General features: G+C 39.2%; 1 long non-coding RNA gene across 1 annotated transcript; it reads left to right on the top strand.

Annotated features, from left to right (window-relative positions):
• Positions 1–3844: 3844 nt before the first annotated feature.
• On the top strand, positions 3845–6990 carry LOC145634626 (uncharacterized). The gene is made up of 5 exons (XR_014113450.1): positions 3845–4266; positions 4870–5068; positions 5184–5224; positions 5563–5842; positions 6801–6990. It is a non-coding gene; the product is annotated as an uncharacterized LOC145634626 (long non-coding RNA).
• The last annotated feature ends 276 nt before the right edge of the window (positions 6991–7266 follow it).

Below are 7266 nucleotides of genomic sequence, written 5' to 3'. Positions count from 1 at the left end.
GGTCGGTGAAGTCGATGCATACTCTCCACTTGCCATTCTTTTTGCTGACGACGACTACATTTGCGAGCCAGTCTGGATACTTAACTTCTCTTATTTTTCCAGTGTCGATCAGTTGCTGCACTTCGTCATTGATAATTTAGTTTCGTTCTGGAGCAAACTTCCGACGTTTTTGCTTAACAGGCTTGTGATTCGGGTCGACGTTCAGCTTGTGCGAGATGATGCTCGGATCTATTCCGGTCATGTCTTTATGAGACCAGGCGAAACAATCTTTATTCTCTCGGAGAAAGGTTAGGAGGGTTTCTTTGAGTTCAGGTGCTAGATTGGCTCCGACACGGACGGTTTGATCTGGTTTTTCAGGGTCTAATGGTATTTCGTCAATTTCGTGGTCGTTGGGATTGTCTGGTGTCGGTCCATGCTGTAATTGCTATGCGGTTCTCATGGTGGGTTTTAAGGTTGTTTTGTAGCAGTATTTGGCTTCGCGGGGTTCTCCTTTTATCTCTTGGATCCCCCACGGGGTTGGGAATTTGATTGACTGGTGGTAGGTTGAAGGGATGGCTTTTAGTCGATGAGTCCATGGTCTGCCTACTATGGCATTGTAGGCTGAGGGGCAGTCGATGATGTTGATTTTTGTTTGGGGGTTTAGGCCTCCTGCATAGGTTGGCAAGGTTATTTCTCCGAGAGTTGACATGCTTTCACCGCTGAAGCTGACCAAAGTTTTCGACCTTCTGGTGATGTCGCTATCTTTCAGCCCCATATCTTCCATAGTACTTCGGAACAAGACATTGGCGGAGCTTCCTCCGTCGACTAGCACCCTTCGAAGCAGACAATTCTCGACGATCAGCGAAATTACCAAAGAGTCTTCATGCTCTATGTTGATGTTGTTGATGTCGTCATCGTCGAACGTGATTGCCATTGCCTCTAACTTCTTTTCCAGAGGGTCTCTGATCTCTTCTGGGACATCTGCATTATCTATAGTGGACTTTGCGACCCTTTTGGCTGCAGAATAGGTTAGTCCACAAATATCCGAACCACCAGTGATAACGTTAACTGTTACCTTAGGCACGGGCGGCTTTGGGGGACCACTCGTTGCTGCTTCTGGCTTAGGACGGCTGGGGTCGACGCTCTTCTTTCTCCCCAGCAAATGCTTGAGATTGCCTCTCTTCAGCTGGAAGGCGACTTCTCTTCACAGAGCATGGCAATCTTCTGTCTTGTGGCCATGATCACTGTGGAACTCGCACCATTTGCTCATATCTTTCTCCGACTCAGGCTTGTTGCTCTTCATTGGCCAGCGCACTTTGTTTCCCAAGGGCTCCAGCTCTTTGACCACAGCTACGATGTTCACGTCGAACCCATATTCCGATATCTCGGGATATTGCGGGGCGTCGAGGATTTGTTCTACCTGCACAGCATTAACAGAATGTGATCTACCTGATGCCTCGTAAGGCTGGTGTCGCCATGATCCCCTTTGATTGCTTGGAGTTCTGCGGTCGGACGGGCCCCTAGCATTTGAATAGGAGTTGCGGTTGGCGATGTCCTCGTCGAAGCGCATCTGGGCCACGGCTCTTGTTCAAACTTCTTCAAATGTTGAGCAGGGATATTTGACCATATCTTTGTACAGATCTGAATCTGTATGCAGTCCACGGAGGAAGGCTTCAATGGCGGTTATGTTGTCGACGTTCTTGATTGACATCTTCACTTTGTTGAATCGGGACCAATAGGTTCTGATGCTTTCCTTGGGCCCCTGGACGATCTGATACAGGTCGCTGGTTTGCTTGTCGAACTGCCTGCTGCTTTCAAAATGGGAATAAAACTTGTTAACTAACATAGAAAAACTAGTTATACTACACTAGTGGAAAAATTGCTATTAGCAGCACCCTATTAGCAACTGGCGTTATATGTGTTAGTTACTAAAACACTAATTGCAACTGGCTAAATTAATGCCAGGTACAAATACTAAGTCATTAGCAACCGACATAGTAATGAACGCTGCTAATACTTGGATTAAAAAGTAAAAAATATCTATTTGCAACTGGCCTTTAAATGCCCACTACTAATAATAATTATTTTAATAAAATAAAATATTTATTCGCAACTGACCTTTTAAATGCCCGCTACAAATACTAGGTCAACTAAAATTTGACCAAATATTTGTAACTAACCTTGAAAGGCCAGCTGCTAAAAGTAGGGAATAAAGTTCTAAATTTGACCCACGTGGCCACGTACTCGCTTCTCTCCCATCACAAGCTTCCCTCTCTTCTAAAATATTGAAAAGCTCATTCTCTCTCCATTGTCCTGAACTTCACTCACCTCATCTCCATTGTCCTTGAACTTCACTCAGCCCTCTCCTCTATTGCTAGAAGATTTTAGGGAAATTCTCTTTGGTAACACTGTCTTTTTTCATTTTCTCAATGGTGAATTGCGAAAAATCTTATTATCGCTGGTAAACCTAAATTATTGATTACCAAAGAGAATATCTATTTTAACATAAATTCTCTAACCATGGTTAATATAAAACCCAAACCCCTCACCACCTCACCTAACCACCAGAACGCAGCAGCACCAGTGCTAGCGACTAGACGCCCAACCCATGGCCGGCGACGCCTAGCCTCCCCTATCCCGAACGGCGACGCTCAGCCTCCCCCGCCTCACCTCCTCTCTTTCCCCCTACTATAATATTCATTTGTAGAAAATTGCTGCAATGTCTAGAACCAGACCCACCTTCGATTTCAATCGCAAGCAACGAATTGTCGAAGTGTAAATCTGCTGGATTTCACTTGATCACGTAATCGCAATCTGGAATTTGTTTGATCGGTGAAGGATCCGCTTTGATCGCCCGTTATCCCGACAAAATTACGCCCAAATTCGTGTCCTAATTGGAAAATCCTACTCCTTTTTAAAGCAAAATATCGGTTCTTTCTACTTGCCCTACCAAACTAAAGGTTTTGCAACGATTAAGGTTGATGATGGTGAGATTAATTTGTTGGAAGAAATGTTGGTGATGATTTAGGGTTATGCTTTGGATTTAGCTGATTTTTCTGGTGGTTTAGGACTTTAGGGTGGAGTTTAGGGTTTCCGATCAGGCGAACAAGGGTGAGGGGTCGTCGGGGGAGGGGAAGAGAGGAGGTGGGGTGGGTGGGGGAGGACTGGCGTCTCCGGCTAGGGGTGGCCCCTGGCCGCCAGCAGGGTAAGTGGGGTGGGGAAGTTGTTTGGTTGCGATCTAGGTGGTGGTGGCTGCTATTGATTTAGAGGGAGGGGGAGGCCGACACGCCGGCAAAAGAGGGGTTGGGCGTCGGCGTGGGTAGGGGACTGGGGGCGGAGAGTGGTGGCTGGTTGCTGAGGGAAGGGGTGGCAATTTTTTTTGTTAAAAAAATTATTTCTTTTTTTTTTTTAAAGTTAAAAATAATAATAAAATACATAAATAAACTAACTATAGTTAAAGAAATGTCTAATTACCTTGCTTAATGTTACCCATGACTAAACTTTTTAAAATATGGTTCACCAAGGATAATAACTTTTTTTGCATTTTACCACTGAAAATGTTTATTATTAGAGGTCTACCAAAGAGAATTTCCCAAGATTTTAATTAAACGTTTCTCCAATTTTCAACTTTGCCTCCCCTTGTAGTAAACCCTAACACCAGAAAAACGATGAAAAGCTCCTAAATTCGCGTACAAACCCTAAATTTCAATTAATCGAAATAATTGCTACTTATTTGAACGAAAATCCAACCTCCTTGCTTAGATCTTTTGAATTTTCATTTGTTATTTGCTCGAATTTAGGGTAATTTTGCTCGATTTTCTGCGGGTTTTGTTGTTCCAATTTTGTGGGGGGGGGGGGGGGGGTTTAGGTCGATTTTTTGGTCGAAAATAGGGGGTTTTGGCTCGAAATCGCTCTAATTTAGGGGGTTTTGGCTCGGATTCTAGTGGTTTTGATTACTGGTCTAATTTGTAGGTTTGGGGTCGAATTTGTCAAGGTATTGCTGCTGAATTCTTTGGTGTTTTGGGGGTTGAACGGCAGCAAGGCAGCGGTGAAAATTTCAGGGGTTTTGCTGGTCGAGTTTTGGGTATTGCTGGTTGAATTTCTGGGAATTTTACCGTTGAATTTGCGATCACTTTTGTGGAATTATTTTACTATTGAGTAAAAAAAAATATCATCTTTAACCCAGTAAGAGCTTCAGCTGTTCAAAGCCATGGTAGAGGAAGATGGATTATGCTTTCCATACATTAAGACCAAAATTCCTCTCTTCATCTTCTTCAAAAATGCTAGGTACACTTTCCTTTTTTTACCCTTCTTTATTTTTCCAATTTTTTCTTTCTACTAATTTTTTTTTTCTTTCCAATTTCATATTATAAATTATATGGGGTATGCTGTTAAAATTGTTATATGGAACTTAAAACTGTTTTTGTTTTGTTTTGTTTTGTTTTATTTTATTTTAATTTTTAATTTTTTAATTTTATTTTATTGGAAGTAAAAAGAGATTATGTATTGATTTTTTGTTTTTTTAATTTTTGATTGGTTTTATTATATTATATGATGTATGTAAAATAGGATGGTATTCAAGATCAATGAACTTGGAGTAGAAATATCACAGATTGCATTACCAGCTGCTTTGGCTTTAACTCTAGGGTTTGATTGATTTGTATTAGGTTGCATATTATGTGGTTAGATTTTGGTTAGGTGCGTGATAATCGTGCTACTCACACTGTCAAATTGTTGTTCTTTTTGATTAAATTATATCCTCTTCTGTCAAACATATGAAATTTAAGGAGTATAGCAGAGGAGTAGGTTTTTGGAAAAGGAGAATGGTTTTATCCTTGTTGTGGGATTATTGGACTTGATTTCCATCTTAAATACCCTTTGTTGATCTAGGTATGATGAGTTGTGTGCCGGGGTCAGCCATAGATGCTTGAATGACATGTTGAATGGTTGACATTGACATATCACATATGTTGTGCATCTCCTACTGCTCAACTTACCGAGTACTAGAACAGATATTTGGGGCTACAGAATATGCATCATCAATTGATATCTAGTCTGCTAGTTTCTTGCAGAACTTCTTCGTGGGCAGGTTGGTCTTTTGGTAGAGTATGAAGTGTATGCTTGCTACTTCTTGCTTCAATGATCCTCTTCTTGTTGATCCTTATTTTCTATTTTCTTGTCACATAACAACCATTTTTCCCTAGTGAGAATGCAGTGGATCAACTTGCGGAGATTATATATCAAGGTCAGAATCTAGCATTCATGTTAAAATTGTCATGAACTCAAGTAATGCAATAATTACAAAATTAATTGACTCTGTCCTTAAATATTCAAGTTGAATAATCTGATTTTTTTTTTTTTGGTGTTATTATTGCTATTAATTTAAGTTTCTGATTTTGCTGATGTATAAGTTTGTTGGGTATGAATTTAGCTTTAACTTTCCCCAAGACAAAATGTTCTTTGCTCAATGATTAGAATCAATATTATTATTTCAGTTTTTCAATTTATAGTTTCTTAATTTTACAGATCTGGTTGTTTGATTCATCTCCAAAGCTAAGCTAGGGTTCCTTTCTTATTATGTAGAGTGCTCTACAATTCCCCACGCCAACTGCCTTCGCTAGTCCCTGAAGGCTTTGAAGAGATATGCATGTAATGAGAATCTTTATAACGCAAATATTGGTGATTCTCGAGCTGTTTTGAAAGACTTGTCAAGGCAACAGAATAAGCTCTTGCACTTCAGCTCTCAACAGAGCACAATGCATGTTTAGAGGCTGTGAGACAGGAGCTGCAGTCAATGCATCCTGATGATTCACATATTGTCGTGTTAAAGCATAATGTTTGGCGTGTAAAGGGCCTTATACAGGTATAATTTGTGTCCAGAATTGTTGTTACTTGCATCGTATTGGTTATTGTCCTTCTTTGATTTGAATAACTTCTTGTCCTACTTCAATTCGAATAACTAATTATCCTCACATAATTTCAAGTAATCTAAACCATGGAATCACTAGACTGCATTGAAAATCCTGTTTATGCAACCAGTGGAAGGAGTAGCTGATCAGTTGCTTGATATGGGAGTGTGAATGCGATCTAGTTATAATTTAGTTTAGTGTGATAGCTATGTGGATAGTTATCTTGTAGCTTCTTCAGTTGTTTGGTGAGGGACTATTGATCTCTTTAAGTTTTCCTTATCTCATTTTTGCTCTTGCTACTTGCATTAGATTGTCACTAGGATGCAAAAAGAATTAACTAATGCTTTGAAACTGAGGACCAATCCAATGTTTTTTGTGATTTTTACCCTGCTAAGATTTCACTTGTGTTTGGATAAAATCTTATTCTTGTTTGTGATGTAGTTTGTTGCATTAAGCTTAATCCCACAAGATAAATTCTGAACTATATACTGTCAATTTCAATGTCAGTCCAACTTTGTATTCATTGTCCAGTATTTACATTAATCGCTCTGTGTCCCACATAAGTGGTCTGTTTTTTGCTTTTAATGAATGCGAATATGGCATAATGGATTAATGGTAATGGGGTAAAAATTGATTTGGCTAACAGGATTTTTTTGCTAAAGAGGACAACAGTTTCGGACTAAATAAACCTTGGATTTTTTATAGTTTGAAGAAATATTTGCTCTTTTAATACACATGTTGTGCTGTTGGATTTCATAGTAAGATTCAGTGTGTATTTCTCTCATTATTACTTGAACCTTGAGCACTCAACTTCTTTCTCGTCAGATTTTAGTGCTTTTTTTGTTCAATTTTACTTATGTTTATAGGAATTTCTAACCAATTTGTTGTTTATTGTACTTATGGTTTTAACAGGAAAATCCATGGCTAATGTAGTCGATTTGAGTCGTTGCTTCTCATAAATGTTGTTGCTCCCAGAAGATGTCACTGCTTTTTTTTTTTGTTTGTAAATTGGTTGCCTTGTAATTTTTATCTTTAAACATTTGTATTTAATGTATACATTAAAATTAACCAAATTTTGTTATAATAGTAACTTTTATAAGTATATGAATGCAGTTTCCTGCATAAATTTGGATAAAAATTGCTTTATTTATTTATTTATTTATTTTTTAAATTTAAAAAATGACTATTAGCAGCTGGCCGAATTATATGCCAGCTGCAAATACATACTATTAGCAGCTGGCCAAACTAATGCCAGCTGCAAATAGGTAGTAATAGCAGCTGGCCGAACTACATGCCAGCTGCAAATAGGTACTATTAGCAGCGGGCCTAGTTATTGGCCAGTTGCGAATATTAACTAATAGCAACGAACTATTGCCAG

The sequence above is a fragment of the Chenopodium album genome, chromosome 6 (genome assembly GCF_948465745.1).
Source record: "Chenopodium album chromosome 6, dcCheAlbu1.1, whole genome shotgun sequence".
NCBI lineage: Eukaryota > Viridiplantae > Streptophyta > Magnoliopsida > Caryophyllales > Amaranthaceae > Chenopodium > Chenopodium album.
This window is presented reverse-complemented; position numbering and strand designations above follow the sequence as displayed.